The sequence below is a fragment of the Schistocerca americana genome, chromosome 2 (assembly GCF_021461395.2).
Source record: "Schistocerca americana isolate TAMUIC-IGC-003095 chromosome 2, iqSchAmer2.1, whole genome shotgun sequence".
NCBI lineage: Eukaryota > Metazoa > Arthropoda > Insecta > Orthoptera > Acrididae > Schistocerca > Schistocerca americana.
In genome coordinates, this window is record NC_060120.1 from 808,224,262 (window position 1) to 808,241,818 (window position 17,557).

The following is a 17,557-nucleotide window of genomic DNA, read 5'->3' on the forward strand; positions in this document are numbered from 1 at the left end:
TGGACCAAAAGCCCAAGTCCAGCGGCGTGCCGACCAGCATGGAGATGGATGGATGAACTCTTTTACCATTGCCACATGTTCAGTAGTTCTGGTCGTCTGAGGTAGCCTAGATTGTTTTCGTTTGAGTGCGGGTCCAATACTGTGAAAGTTGTTGACCCATGACAATATTGCGTTTCGGACAGGTCTTGTCGACCAAGTCGAAAGTACACTCAAAAAACTGCCTAAGTTGTTGTCACAGATTCGTCGTTTTTGATAAATGTTTCAACAATGAAAGTGAAATGCTCATTAGTCTAGTTCAAGATGGCGACTGACAGTGGTATCTTATTTTATCCACGGCGTTCTTATTTCTTTAATGAAGTTTTTGGATATCGGTTTAGAAAAGTTACTTTCTTACATTGACAAATTTGAGTTTCACTTCAGCATCTCTTTCTATATATACTTCATCCCCTACCATCTCTTTTAATTTAGTGCTGAAACATTGTACCCTGTTCTCGTTAATAGGCATCACTTTTTCGTGGAACATATCGCAGAGATGTAAGATGCTGTACTGTTAATTTCCATTAGCAGCAAATCATGATCAGATAGTTCATTACCAACTGAGTACACATTAATTGCTTCAGCCGGAGCACAGTCCATAAAAAAAGTTACTAGTCAGAGTTCTGGTATCTTGTTGCAGACGAGTTGGAAAATGAAGTACTGAATCAGAGTGAAACAGCCAAATAATGATAACAGTTCATTTTTGCTGTCAAAATATTTGAATAAATCTGTACTGAAATCTCCACAAACTACTAACTACTTCTTCTAGTCTGACAGGTAGCTCAGTAATGCATGCAGACTTCTCATAAATAGCTGGAAGTTTCATAAAGCGTATCTGTATAGTGTTACAATTACAAGAGAAATATTCAGCAGTAACAATTCACAAGTACGTGTTTCTAGGTTCTGATCTACACAAAAACAGCATAATATTTTTGGCTTACTATAAATGCGGAAATAGCTGTCTGTTAAGCTTTCATGTCAAAACCACTGAACCAGACTTGATAAAATATGGTATGGAGATAGCTTGAATACTGACGAGTAAAAGATGATGATTTGGGACTGAGCAAGCCTGGAGTATATAAAATTTCCTGTCATTGCCAAAAGGCGTATATAAGACTGACTACTTGTTCGGTTCATAGTCGATGTGTGGAACATCAGCGTTATACACATTTACTTCAGCCTGAAAAATCTGCCGTCGATGAACAAATTATTACGGGCATCCCGTTATTGTGACTGTGTACTTAAGGAATCCACGGAAATACAATTACCCGATGACATCATCAACAGAGATAAGGATTTTCCTTTGAGCAAGACGTGATATCTTTATTAGGTACAAAACAACAACGGTCTGGTTTTCGACTGTATCTTAATCTGCGATTCATCGCTTTTGTATTAGTTTCTACTGTCGGCGGCGCTGCAATTCTTCGCTTCGCAGAGGGGAGTCCTTCCGCATTTCGTGCACGCGCGGCGGCTTGTTCCAGAGGTATAAAGGAGCCGCCGTATCTGACGTTATTCAGTTCACACGTGACTGTGCACCCGCAATCTCACCTGAAGATGGCGGCCAGTTGGACCGTCTAAATATCCTGTTGTCAGGACGATGAAATCCGGCTGCGTATCCGTGAAAAGCATGAACTCATCTGGCTTGTTTTTCAGCCCACTAATAATCTTCTAAGTTGGCTGTTTAGGTTTTTATATTGGTAACGACACGTAGCGCTCTGTATGAAAATCGCTGGCTGTACTGTGCGCAGTCTGTGGCTGGTTTGCATTGTTGGAGTAAATGCTATTGTAGTGTTGGGCAGTTGGCTGTTAACAGCGCGTAGCGTTGCTCAATTGGAGGTGAGCCGCCAGCAGTGGTGGATGTGGGGAGAGAAATGGCGGAGTTTTGAGAGCGGATGATATGGACGTGTGTCCATCAGAGACAGTAAATTTGTAAGACTGGATGTCATGAACTGATATATACAGAGTTATTACAAATGATTGAAGCGATTTCACAACTCTACAATAAATTTATTATTTGAGATATTTTCACAATGCTTTGCACACACATACAAAAACTTAAAAAGTTTTTTTAGGCATTCACAAATGTTCGATATGTTTAGTGATTCGGCAGACATCAAGCCGATAATCAAGTTCCTCCCACACTCGGCGCAGCACGTCCCCATCAATGAGTTAGAAAGCATTGTTGATGCGAGCTCGCAGTTCTGGCACGTTTCTTGGTAGAGGAGGTATAAACACTGAATCTTTCACATCACTATGCTTGAAACTTGCCCGCACGCGTTCAACCATTTCTTAGCTCATTGCAGGCCGACCCGTTGATTTCCCCTTACAGAGGCATCCAGAAGCTTTAAACTGCGCATACCATCGCCGAATGGAGTTAGCAGTTGGTGGATCTTTGTTGAACTTCGTCCTGAAGTGTCGTTGCACTGTTATGACTGACTGATGTGAGTGCATTTCAAGCACGACATACGCTTTCTCGGCTCCTGTCGCCATTTTGTCTCACTGCGCTCTCGAGCGCCCTGGCGGCAGAAACCTGAAGTGCGGCTTCAGCCGAACAAAACTTTATGAGTTTTTCTACGTATCTGTAGTGTGTCGTGACCATATGTCAATGAATGGAGCTACAGTGAATTTATGAAATCGCTTCAATCATTTGTAATAGCCCTGTATATATTATGACTTTTGAACACTATTAAGGTAAATACATTGTTTGTTCTTTATCAAAATGTTTCATTTGCTAACTATGCCTATCAGTAGTTAGTGTCTTCAGTAGTTATAATCTTTTATTTAGCTGGCAGTAGTGGCGCTCGCTGCATTGCAGTAGTTCGAGTAACGATAATTTTTGTGAGGTAAGTGATTCATGAAAGGCATAGGTTATTGTTAGTCAGGGCCATTCTTTTGTAGGGATTATTAAAAGTTCGATTGCGTTGCGCTAAAAATGTTGTGTGTCAGTTTAGTGTTGATCAGAATAAGTAAAGAGAGTAATGTCTGAGTATGTTCAGTTTTGCTCAGCTGTTTGAAAAGCAAATAATGTAAGAGGTTCATTAGCACAGTCATTCATAAATTTTTCTAAGGGGACGTTTCACTTTGATGAAACAAACTAATTTTACTTTTCTGGAAATGGTTATATGTGTTAAGGTGCTGGACTATTCTAATTTATTTCGAGACTGCCTGTTTGCAACATGATCCTTACCTAAAAAATTTGCCCTGCTCACTTCAGTAACCATAGGGATTTTTACGTGTGTGCTTCTGGCCTCCCTTACTCTTGCTGCAAGATACTCAGCTAATCTGTCCTCCCCTTCCTATTCAGGTGCAGGCCATAATTTTTGTATCCCTGCTGAAAGATCCATCGCCGTCGTAAAGGAATAAACCATGAAGGGTTGCAGGCGACCCGCAATTATCTCACGCAGTGCACAGCTGCACAGGGCCATAGATTACTACCATAACTCCTATGGAAGCCCAGCTGAATGTCCCCCCCCCCCCGCCCCATAGTATAGTAGAAACACTCCCGCCGACCTGCGTCAGGTGTGTTTCGAGCAGCCGCTCGACTTGGCGTATCCGGACACGACCATCGACCTTGCGTAGGGAAGAATGTGATTCGTCCGATCAGACGACCTGTTCCCGTTGATCCACGGTTTAACTTTGATTATCCCTTGTCCACTGCAATCGTAATTGATTGTGCCGTTGGGTGAAAATGGAAACAAGTAAAGGTCGCCTGCTACGGAGCCTCATTTTCCCATAATGTGTGCCGAAACACTTGTGCCTGCACCAGCATTGTATTCTGTTGTCGGATCTCTCCTATATTGCCATCTATCTTGCTTCACAGAGCGCCCAAGTCGCCGATCTCCACATCCTATGATGAGGTGTGGATGTCCAACACAACATAATATACGCGTAGTTTCACCATCCATCAACCACATTTGATGGTTGATCACGGTAGTAGCATGCGAACAGATCACGAGGTTTGTCGTTTCAGAGATACTCGATCCCGGTCATCGGACCATAACAATAAGCACTTTATCAAAGCCATTTATATCAGTGAATTTCCCTACTTGCGGCCAGTATCGTCATTAGAAAGATTTGATGTTAGTACCTGCTCAGCTTATGTACAGGTTGATTATAAATAAACTTCCGCTCCTCGAGCGAATGTAGGCTGAAAACTACACTGTAGCGCCAGAGAAACAGGAATAGGCATGCGTATTCAAATACAATTAACCAGGCAGACTGCGGCGCTGCGATCGACAACGTCTATATAAGCGCATGGCGCAGTTTTTAGATCGGTAGCTGCTGCTACAATGGCAGGTTATCAAGATGTAAGTGAGTTTGAACGTGGTGTTATAGTCTGCACACGAGCGACGGGACACAGCATCTCCGAGGTAGTGATGAAGTAGGGATTTCCTCTCACGACCATTTCACGAATGTACCGTGAATATCAGTAATCTGATAAAACATCAAATCCTCGAGATCGCTGCTGCTGCAAAAATATCCTGCAAGAACGGGAGCAACGACGACTGAACACAATCGTTCAACGTGAAAGAAGTCCAATCCTTCTGCAAACTGCTGCACATTTCAATGTTGGGCCATCAACAAGTGTCAACGTGCGAACCATTCAACGAAACACCATCGATGTGGGCTTTCGGAGCCGAAGGCCCACTCGTGTACCCTTGATGACTGCACGACACAAGCTTTACGCCTTGCCTGGGCCCGTCAACAGCGACATTGGACTGTTGATGACTGGAAACATGTTGTCTGGTCGGATGAGTCTCGTTTCAAATTGTATCGAGCGGATGGACGTGTACGGGTATGGAGACAACCTCATGAATCCATGGACCCTGCATGTCAGCAGGGGACTGTTCAAGATGGTGGAGGCTCTATAATGATGTGGGGTGTGTGCAGTCGGAGTGATATTGGACTCCTCATACGTCTATATACGACTCTGACAGGTGACGCGTACGTAAGCACCTTGTCTGATCGCCTGCATCGATTCATGTCCACTGTGCATTCCGACGGACTTGGACAATTCCAGCAACACAATACAACACCCCACACATCCATAATTGCTACAGAGTGGCTCGAGGAACGCTCTTCTGAGTTTAGATACTTCCGTTGACCACCAAACTCCCCAGACATTAACATTATTGAGCATATCTGGGATGCCTTGAACGTGCTGTTCAGAAGAGATCTCCATCGCCTCGTGCTCTTGCGGATTTATGGGCAGCCCTGTGGGATTCATGGTGTCAGTTCCCTCCAGTACAGCTTCAGACATTAGTCGAGTCCTTGCCACGTCGTGTTGCGGCGCTTCTGCGTGCTCGCGGGGGCCTTACACGATATTAGGCAGGTGTGCCAGTTTCTTTGGCTCTTCGGTGTACTTGCCATATGAGTACTCAACTGTATATGAACATTGTTCAGACTGTGAGCTGCAGGATACATGTTGTTGGTAGCGTTAGTGTCATGACCTGCAGTTAGGCGCCGATACTGGTATGTCGTCGTAGGGTTGAAAGACGAGTATCAGTGTGCGTTAGAGTTGCAGACTGTTAACACGGTTCTGGACAAGGTGAGCAGATCTTTACTCGTAAAGGTGTTTTATCAAAGCAACATCAATAGTGGTGCTGCTCTTCGCGAGTACCGACGGATTAAAGGAATATATAGTGGTCCTCTTTCCGCAACGGGGCTGAAGGACAAGATTCGGAAGCTCGAAAACTGGCTATTTTCGAAGTGTTCATGGGGGAGTCCGACGGCCAAGTGCGCCGCAATTTATTGAAGCAGTTACCGTTTCCGTGATGGATTGTGCTAGTCATAGTGTGCGGTCTTCAGGCAGTACACGAGCTGTGCCACGAAGCTGAACATTCCATTGTCGACCGTTCGAAATAGCGGCGAACAATTATGAATTGGTATCCTTATAAACTTCACATCACTGACCAGCTTTTGCCGCGTGACGCAGACATTCGAGTAGACTTTACTCTTAAGTTTCTTGCAGGGGTTAAAGTTGACGACATGTGGTCCTGCAACATTTTGCGGTGTGACGAAGCACACTTTACACTCACTGGTGCAGTGAACGCCACATTTGTCTTACCTGGGTATCGTCACCGCCAACGAAAGTTCATGAAGTTCCTCTGTGTGGAGAAAGTGTGACAGGGCTTCACGGCATAGTTCATGATTGGTTCGTTTTTCTTTGAGAAACTCGGACACCAAGGACATGCAGCTGGAACGCACATGTTACTGTGATCTGCTTCACCAACACATGATCTCTGCTCCCTGACTCAACTGTTTTCATGCCTGATGGAGCTCCACGTCACTTTGCTCATAAGATCACTTGGTTGCTCCGTAACACGTTTGGAGAAAACCGAATCATTGGCCGATGGTTCCAGACTGTGTGGCTACCAAGATGTCCAGATTTTAAGACGTGTGACTTCGGGTTGTAGGGGTTACCTGAAGGACAGAATTTATCAACGGGAGATTAAAGCACCTTGGAAGCTGAAAATGGAGAGAGTTATCCAATATCCCACCCGAGGCGTTTCGGCGGGCAGTAGAGCAGTCTCCAGTGCCGTTCGGCTGTCGTGGACGCAGGTGGTCGTCACATTGAGCAAAATTTGTAAAGGGGTACGTAAGCATGGTATGCAATTAACTTATGTTACCCTCTCATGTAGAAATTAAAATATGTTTCTTTCAATGGTTTATTCGCTATTTCTCTTCCGCACGTCGTTACAAACGTTTTCACATAGTTTCATTGGCCTACAATCACTCGTTTTCATAAGCGCCCTCTAAAGTAGTGAAAGTTTAATCATAACCAAATTGTACTTTCTGTACTGCATCATACACCCGCAGCGCCACTGGGAGGTATTACATCTCGCAGTGGGCAGTGGTTATAATATTGCGGTTTGTATGGTGTATATCCAAACAATGTGATATTAAGGATGGAAAGAGTGCTGAAATATATTTCAGATAAGAAGTTATCATGTTTTAGTACGTAACGTACTTTCTTCGAGACTACATTTCTCTAACACTATGTGGTTAGCTTTATACTGAGGTGACGTGCATCATGGGATACCTATATGCCCTTATACAGATGACGGTAATATCGCGTACACAGTGTATAAAAGGGCGGAGCATTGGCGGAAATGGCTCTGAGCACTATGCGACTTAACTTCTGAGGTCATCAGTCGCCTAGAACTTAGAACTAATTAAACCTAACTAACCTAAGGACATCACACACACCCATGCCCAAGGCAGGATTCGAACCTGCGACCGTAGCGGTCACGCGGTTCCAGACTGAAGCGCCTTTAACCGCACGGCCACACCGGCTGGAGGAGCATTGGCGGAGCTGTCATTTGTATTCAGGTGATTCATGCGAAAATGTTTTCTACGTGATTGCGGTCGCACAACGGGTATCAACAGACTTTGGTTCAAAATGGTTCAAACGGCTCTGAGCACTATGGGACTTCACTTCTGAGGTCATCAGTCCCCTAGGACTCAGAACTACTTAAACCTAACTAACTTAAGGACATCACACACATCCGTGCCCGAGGCAGGATTCGAACCTGCGACCGTAGCGGTCGCGCGGTTCCAGACTGTAGCGCCTAGAACCGCTCGGCCACTCCGGTCGTCGTGGGTAGCGTTCTCGCTTCCCACGCCCGGGTTCGATTCCCGGCGGGGTCAAGGATTTTCTCTGCCTCGTGATGACTGGGTGTTGTGTGCTGTCCTTAGGTTAGTTAGGTTTAAGTAGTTCTAAGTTCTAGGGGACTGATGACGATAGATGTTAAGTCCCATAGTGCTCAGAGCCATTTGAACCACTCCGGCTGACCAAAAGACTTTGAACGTGGAATGGTAGCTGGAACTAGACGCATGGGGCATTCCATTTCAGAGATCGTTCGGGAATTCAGTATTCTGAGATCCGTAGTAACAAGTGTGTGCCGAGAATACCAAATTTCAGGCATTATTACCTGACACAACGGATAACGCAGTTGCAGACGGCTTTCGCTTAACAATCTAGTGCAACGGTGTTTGCGTAACAGACAAGCTATACTGCGAGAAAAAAATTGGAAATTTGTGATAAAGACTGTGGGACCAAACTGCTGAGGTCACCGGTCCTTAGGCTTGTGCACTTCTTAATCTAACTTATGCTAAGGACAACACACACACAAATGCCCGAGGGAGGACTCGAACTTCTGACGGGGGAAGCCGCGCGAATCGTGACAAGATGCCTCATACTGCACGGCTACCCCACGCGGCTACTGCCTGAAATAGCAGAAAAAATCAATTCGGGGCATATGACGAACACACCTGTTAGGACAGTACGGCGAAATTTGGCGGTAATGGGTTATGGCAGCAGACGACCGACGCTAGTGCCTTCGCTAGTAGCACGACATTGCCAGCAGCGCCTCTCCTGGGCTCGTGACCATATGTAAGCTGGACCCTAGACTACTGAACAGCCTTAGCCTGGTCAGTTGGTAAGAGAGGATGGTAGGCTTCGAGAGTGTCACAGCCTCCACATAGCCATGTAGTCAAGTTGTCAATAAGGCACTGTGCAAGCTGGTGGTGGTTCCACAATGGTTGGTTCAAATGGCTCTGAGCACTATGGGACTCAACTGCCGAGGTCATTAGTCCCCTAGAACTTAGAACTAGTTAAACCTAAATAACCTAAGGACATCACAAACATCCATGCCCGAGGCAGGATTCGAACCTGCGACCGTAGCGGTCTTGCGGTTCCAGACTGCAGTGCCTTTAACCGCACGGCCACTTCGGCCGGCCTCCACAATGGTGTGGCCTATGTTTACATGGAATGGGCTGGTGATTGCTCCATACTGGTGTGGGCTGTGTTTACATGGAATGGACTGAATCCCAATTATGTTCGGCTCCTTAGAACCATTTGCAGCCATTCATGGGCTTCACGTTCCCAAACAAAGATGAAATTTTCATGGATGACAATGCCTCATGTCATCAGGCGAGAATTGTTTGCGACAACTTTGAAGAACTTTATGGACAATTCAATCGAATGATTTGGGCTCCCAGATCGCCCCGGGATGAATCACATCAAACATTTATGGGACATAATCCTAGCATGGGGGCTTAATTATATATTAATGCAAATATTTTTTATTTTTCGTAGCTGTATGTTCGGTTACGCTGTGTCGTAAACGGTTGGCCCTGACTAGTTTTAGTACGCAATCTGACTGCATAGAATAACAACAAAGAATGAAAGAAAATTTCCGTTAAAAAAATTAATTAACTAAGTCCCCAGCAACTATAAAACCTACGAAACCAAAACACAAGTGTAATTGTTCTGTGTGTGGAAGTGTGATTCAACGTACACATCTGGCACGGTTCTTCTTCAATAAGACAAGAAATTTTAAATACCATTTATACTGAAGTAGTTAAAAAAAAATAGAAATACTATAATTGCGCAAGAAAACCAGAATTACACTCTAATACAAGAACACAAGCCAGATGCTTTGTTGACTGAACCTGTAACGACACATTATTTAAGACATTGAAATAATAAAAAGAATAGGGAATTTTTTTACCTTCATATATATTGACGAAAAGCACTCGGATCATTACAATATCTCCATTCGAACAACATCTGCTGTCTAGCCCATCAAACAACTGCATAAAACATGGAACAAGCACTCCTTATTACAACATCTCAACACCGACTCACTACTACCACATCTCGATAAGCACTCTCCACCACGACTTCTCGACAAGAACTTTTCACTACGACATCTCAGCAAGCACTGACTACTACGAGTTCTCGACAAGCACTGCCAGTGGAGGCGGCGGAATAATACTCTTTGGCGCAATCTCTGGCGCTGTGGCTCAGTGTAGCCACCTTTCATATGCCCTTCCTCCACCGGCCAGAATTTGATGGTATTTTTGCCAGCATTGGTGGTGAAAATACCACCAAATTCGTCCACAAAAATACAGACAAAAATAAAAGATAATATTAATACGTAAATATCACATAATTAGATAAAATTTTGGCTTTGCACTGACCTTTCAATAACCTACTATATAAAATACAGTAAGCAATACAAATTCTTTCATACATGTGACTTTACATAATAGTTTATACAATACACAAAAAATCAGTTTATACAAATGTTCACATAAAATGCTTTCATTGATTAAAAAAAAACAACAAGTAGTTGATAGTTCCAGCAGTAGCACCCAGCAATGGTCAACAGGTGCAAATACCAACAAGTGACATCATTTTAGTAAAAGCAGTTCCATCAGTGGCACCCAGCAATGTTGAACAGGTGCAGACACCAACAAATGACATCATTTCAGTAGAAGCAGTCCATCAGTGGCACCCAGCAATGTTGAGCAGGTGCAGACACCAACAAGTGACATTATTTCAATAGATGCAGTCCATCAGTGGCACCCAGTAATGTTGAACAGGTGCAGACACCAACAAGTGACATCATTTCAATAGAAGCAGTTCCATCAGTGGCACCCAGCAATGTTGAGCAGGTGCAGACAGCAGTCCATAATATTCACTATCACTAATCACACAGTTCATCAGCAGAAATTAAACATTTCTAAGTGGCACACATCAATGTTGAACAGGTGGAGGTATGAACAACAGTTTGAATGCACACACAATTGCTTTTACAAAATTATTCTCAATGCTCTTACACTAAACATACAAATTATAACAAACACACAAATGATGTCAGATAATTGTCATATTAACTATTACAAACACACAAATATCAGTAAACCTATAATATTTATGGGTGTCAGCGCAAGCCACAACAAACAAGTAAAATAATATTTAGGAGATAAGTCGGTACCACTTATCTGGGATTAGGAAGGGAAAACACACTCACTCATCTTTCATCCACATTAAGTACTACTGTGTAATTGAATAGTGTTAACTGTGTAAATGCAATTCTGTCAAAATTTGATGTTCATCATGTGTATCAAGTAGTAGTGGCAGCGATGTATAACAGTCAATAATAGTTAGTCAACGTCATAGTCATCATGTCAAGACCAATGTTTGCCAAGCCAGATCAAAATGTACGGTTGCTGAACAACTGTCAGTGTGCCAAGATATGCAATTACTTCCTCTCTCCAAAAAAAAAGTATGTACTGCTTATTGATTTAACAAAGTGTGTGTAGACAATCTTCCTTCCACTTAAGTGTTCTAGTCAGCCATCTTCATCCTCCTTGTTCCATATAAACCAACAAAAAAAATATGCTCCTCACTTACTTTGCCTCTTATCCATCAAAACTCCAATAATCATCAGCATCAAATAATCTTAATACTTCAATAATACCTCTTACGTCGATACATATAAATCTTATCATCAATATCATTTATCTTACCTCTTGTCCACCAAAACTCCAATAATCATCAACTTCACACAATCTCAATACCTCAATAATACCTCTTCAATACGTCGATACATATAAACCTTAGCATCAATATCATTTCACTTCCATAACAACTCTTTCCTCTAGTCAGTCTCCTCGAACAAGTACAGATAAAATCCTAGTGCAAACTTCAATTCATCATCCCATACAATCCGAAGACATAATGTCCACACACAACCTCTGTGTAATCCATCTGATCCAAATCTTCATTATTAATTATAACATACATTTTGGTTACCTTGTCCATCATTAAATAAGAGAAATGCATACATGACCTCTAACAGACTTTAGTTCGAATAAATCTCAGTAAGTAAGTACGAGTACGGAATATGAATGATCATAATATTTCACAGTGTGTACACCACTTCAAGAAACATGGCAGAAGCAAACATGTGGAGTATTTTTTGCGTCAAGTGTCACTTGCTATTTCAATTGCTCACGAAGAATGCAGTGTAATAATTGTTAATGGTCTAAACCTAGTATTGGTATGTCATGTCGTTAGCTTCCTTCCTATTACATTTATACAGCTTCCATAAAACCTCCAGCTCATGTGACTTCTATGAAGTTTCTTGTACTAATGTCGTTCGTCGAATTATAGCAGTTCATTTTCTTATCTTAAAAATATAAGGCACTGAACGTAAGCAAAACATGCAATAGCGGGTAAATATACCAGTAGAGAGCATAATGTCAACAAGTGGATGCAGCACAATTCCTACCACGAGGCTCTGCGAAGCAAACAATCTATAATTAATACCATAGTGTGACCTAAACTCTATGTTCGTACACAGTATATCAGCATTTCTATATACCAAATTAAAGAGTAGTTATGACAACAAAACAGAAACGTGTAAATATGCAATCCATACGCAAAGCAGCAAATATGTATCTTACATAATAAACAGGTCATTAGCATCATATCAGCATAAGCAAATAAATGTTCATATGTAATCTTAATAAGTAAACATGAAGGCGCAAGCAGATAAATCACAAAGTATAACTTACATACATATCAGCACAACTAATCAGGTGACAATTATAATTTAAATAAATAAGCACACCAGGCACATAATAAAAAAATGTGACATCAGTAAATGAGCATAGCAGCCAAGCGATGCATAATATATCCAAATAACAACCCTGTTCATTAATCAATCATTGTCAAAATCAGTTAACGTACCCAAGCACGTCGCTTCACAAGTAAATTCATAGAACATGAAATTAGCACAAAGTACGAATCACGTAATCGCGAGCAGCAAATTACGTCTAAAGTACGTACCTAAGTGGAAATATGTTGCCTGAAAAATAAACTCAATTAATAGTTACCTTTTTGGTTTATTAGTTTCTTCTTCAAAATTACATTCTTCCTGAAATTTTCTCGATAGCAAGTCGTCTTAACGTCGGACACGCACAGAATTTACCTGAAGTTCTTAAATATTTTATACAACTGTATCCTGAAAAATACTGAACGTTAATCACATAATTCATCAAGTCCCTATAGCTTATACTGAATGTAGTCGGAGAAATTAGACTGTGTATTTGTTTACGGCTGTCAGTGTATTCGCACTGAGCGCTCGATCAGCTGTAGGCGCGTGACGTAGGAAGTAATTGTTTGCGGTCAACGACTGCCTTGTGCGGCGCGCAGACTCAAAAGTATGTCATTCCACAAAAATTTTAACGTTCGATATATGATGTATTCCCTTAGAGCGCCGTGATTTAAGAGTTTCTACTTCGACAGTGTTATCATGAATAATTTTGCGAATTCTATATGGACCGTTATAAAGCAGAAAAAATTTGCTACACAAGCCTTTTCCTTTGTGAGACAAACTATGAGACTTAATTAACACCTTTTGACCAACTGACAAGGTTTTTAAACGACCAGGACGCTTAGCTGATTTCTCTCTTCTAGCAGCCGCAGATGCAATATTTTGTAGAGCCAGGTTGACAACTTCAGAATGCCGCAGTTTCCGTGTAGGTGGAAAAGGAACGATTTCAGAAATGCGATTTGTCGGTGCTTTATTTTTTAATATCAATATAGGCGGTAAAGAAATTGAATCATTAGGGAGTTCATTCAGAATATTTTGAAAAATATGAAGATACTGATCCCACGTTCTGCGATTCTGATGACAATAAAGACGACACAATTTAATGATTTCCTTCATCCATCTCTCTGAAGCGTTAGATTGAGGGTGAAAAAATGAAATGAAAATTGGTTTAATCTTACGACGCCGTAGAGTACGAATCCAAATTTTAGAACGAAACTGTGATCCATTATCTGATATAACCTTATCAACATGACCCACTTCTTTAAGAAAATGTTTGATGAAAGCGTTAGAAACTGAACGAGCTGTTGCTTTGCGTAAAGGTGTATAACACACATATTTTGATGTCAATTCCACTGCTACCAAAATGTACGCAAAACCATTAGTAGAACGAACCACTGGACCGAACAAATCGACTGCAGCCATCTCCTTTAATTTCGCTGGAATGATAGGAAACAACGGTGCTCTGTGAGAAATAGTTGGCGGCTTAGCCTTTTGACATAATTTGCGTTTGGCAAGAACAGATCGGCAGTAGTTTTCTGCTCTACAACGCCGTTATCTTCTATCTCTTGAAATAAATGTGCACCTAGGCCTTTGTACGATGAATCCGTCGCCAAACAAAAGTCTTTAGATAAATCCGGATGTGAAAGAAGTGGAGCAGCAACTAAAGCATCACGAAGTTGTTCAAATTCTGACTGAGCTTCCTCATCCCAACACCAATTAGAATTCTTTCCAGATAGTTCGCATAAACGAGGTGTGGCCAAATCGTCCAATCTAACAAGCGTCTAAGAAAATTACAGACACCAAGGAAACTACGAACATCACGTTTTGTAGTAGGAACAGCATAATTACGAATAGTGTCTAGTTTCTCTGGATCAGGAAGAATACCTTCTGTAGAAATAATGTGACCGAGAAATTTCACCTGAGAACGACCAAATTCAGATTTTTCCAAGTTCACTGTAATGCCAACTCTTGCAAAAATACGTAATAATGAATCCAAAATTTTGTTGTGCTCACTCCAAGAATGTTTAGCAATAAGAATATCGTCAACATATGAAGTAATATTGTCACGAAGATAAACAGGAAAAATTTCGTTTAAACTACGAATGAATGCTGCTGAAGATACAGTAAGTCCAAACGGTACTTTCCGAAACTGGTAACAGTTACCAAAGGCTAAAAAGGCAGTGTATTTTCTACAATCAGGGTGGAGTTCTATTTGCCAAAAACTTGCGCGCATATCAATCGTGGATAAAACTTTAATTACATGGAAATGTTGAAGAAGTTCATCTAAATTTTGTTGGCGGTCGGTTTCAGGAATGATGATATTATTTATCTTTCTGGAATCCAGAACCAAACGAATTGACCCATCCTTTTTAAGAACGACGTGTAATGGGCTGGTATAAGTACTGATTGCTGGCTCAATAATGCCTTGATCTAACATGTATTGAAGTTCACTCTTAACCTTGTCTCTGTAAGCCAAAGGAACAGCGTACGTTTTCCCCCGAAATGGTGTGTGTTCTTTTACTTTAAATAAATATTGTAAGCCTTGTGTAGTTCCTGTGTGATGACTAAATACTGTAGCATGTGAAGTCAAAATTTGGTGCAGTTCTTCTCTTGCAACGTCATCTGGCACTTCAGCTTTCTTAACCTTTTCATTAATTAATTCTTCGCTATTAATTACATCATCCATCGCGTCTCTGTATCTATTGTCATTGTCATGAATAAACACACTATCGTCATAATGCTCAACGAAAACATCAGAAGTAAGAAACCTTAAACATTTTGTATCTGATTCAGATCTTGTTAAACACTCGAAAAATTTCAAACATTTCGGCATTCCGGCAGCAGTCAAATTCACACTTCCTTCTTTAAAGTTCAGAATTGCCTTATGTGTGTTAAGAAACTCCATACCTAATATAATTTGCGTACTGAGTAATGGAACAATAATAAAATTAGCGGAAAATTCGTATCCTTGACAAATGAAATTTAGGTTGGTCTGTTGTTTGACTTCCACACTTTTTCCAGAAATCGCTCCTCGAATTGTAGTTTTAGAAATAGGTAACACAGGACAAGCAATAGTTCTTACACATATACGAAAAACTGATTCACTAGTGACATTCAGTGGGCTCCCAGAATCTAAAACTGCAGTGAACTTATTCTTACCCACACATACTTCAATAACAGGATGTAAAAATGCGTCTACATTATTTTCCTTTTCGTCTAGCAAAATGTCTCTCATGTCTTCCAGGCGTACGTAGTGTAAAGTCGTAGTGTCATTACTTTCTGAACCGTCTATATTGCTGCCAGAAGCCGAAGCTACAAGTCATTGTCGATTGCTTGCGTCACGTCTTTGATTATTCGCGTCATTTCGCGGATCAATTTCTACGATTTGCACTTGTCTCTTTGAAGTTCTGTCACGTGGAGGATGCCAATTAGGTCCTTCCTGTCTGTTAGATGCAAATTCTTGGTTGTGTTTGTTATTAAAATTTCTGTTTTCCTGTCTGTCTGCGTAACTACTTCTTGTGTAATTTCGACTGTCACTTCTGAAATTATTGTTGTATCTACTACCCTGGTTATTTCTGTAGTAAGAATTTCTATTATTGTATGAATAATTTCTGTCTTGATGATACCGATTACTGTTTCCGTATGATTGATCATTCCGGTAGGAATTACCGTTATTATAATAGTCTGTGTAATTTCTGTTAGAACGTCTGTTATTGTGATAAGGCTGGTATCTATTGTCCTGTCTGTTTCGTCTGTCATTCTCAAAATGACCCATATAACGTCCGTTCCGATCACTATCCCTTTTCTCTGAAAATCTATTGTGATTACCGTTACTGAAAAAATTACAAGAAGTCCCGTCGTCGTTATCATACTCAAGTTCTTGTAGCAAAGTCTTAAAAGTCTCAATGTCGTCTTTACATCTTCCGGCTAAAGCAATTTGTCTTATGGATTGTGGCAGCTTAGTTAAGCAAATGTGAATTAATTCAGTCGGGCTATAAGGGCTGGAAAGGAACTGATTCTTTCGAATCATGTCTTCAAAGTATTCTGCTGGCGTGCGGAACTCAGACTGTTTAAAATTACGCTGCATAATAAGACTGTGTTTGACTCTGTCTTGCGTGTTTTCGGACCAATATGCCGATAGAAATGCATGATAAAAATCATTTAGATTATTACAATCTCTAATAAGTGCGCGCATCCGCGTCGCCGGTTCGTTTTCTAAATATCCACACATAAATTCCAGTTTGTGGCTTAGTGGCCAATTTGGTGGAAGTGCGTACATAAATTGATCTAACCATGAACATGGATGTATGTCGTTCTTCGAATTGCGAAAGACCTTAAATTTCCGAACAGTTAAGAAGTGTTTATAGTCAAAGTTTTCTCCTCGTGGCGACAAAGACCTACCGCGTCTGTCCCAGTCCGAATGTCGATTATTGTCAAGTTCGCGCACCTGGCGCTCTCTTGTTGCTTCTCGTAAATGAAATAAATTACTTTCTTCAAACCCCTCTGCTATCTGTGATTCTAAATTTCTTCTGCTGTCTTTTCCTACGATTTCGCCTTCAATTTGTTTGAATTGCTTTCGTAATACCTCAAATTCCCTTTTGACGCGTTCATTAAATTTTCCCTGATTTTCAACATGTTTATTTATGTTCTGATACTCTTCAATTTCTGCAAATGGCAATGGAGCTGTATCATCTGAATCTCTGTCCCCATTTAAACTAAGACTTGTCAATTTATCTGCAATCTCCTCAACTCTTTCCGATAAGTCACCTATTTGTTCTTTCTGTTTATTTACGTCTTCCGTAAGTGTCGTGACTCGGGTTTCAGTATTGAGACATTTAGTAGTTAACTGTTCATATTGTTGTTTTAGGTTATTTATTCTGTCATTTGGTACGGATTCCTCGATTCTCTCAAATATTTCTTCCTTATCGTATGCACGTTGTAAATTTAACTCTGAAAATTTTTGTACTATCACGCGATCTCTTTCTTCCTGTTCTCTATCCTGTTCCTTTTGTCTAATGTCTACTGCAAATAATCTATTATTGTGAGAATTCAAAATCGATTGTACTTCTTCTCTAATTTCTTTCTTTAATTCATCTTTCATGTTTTTG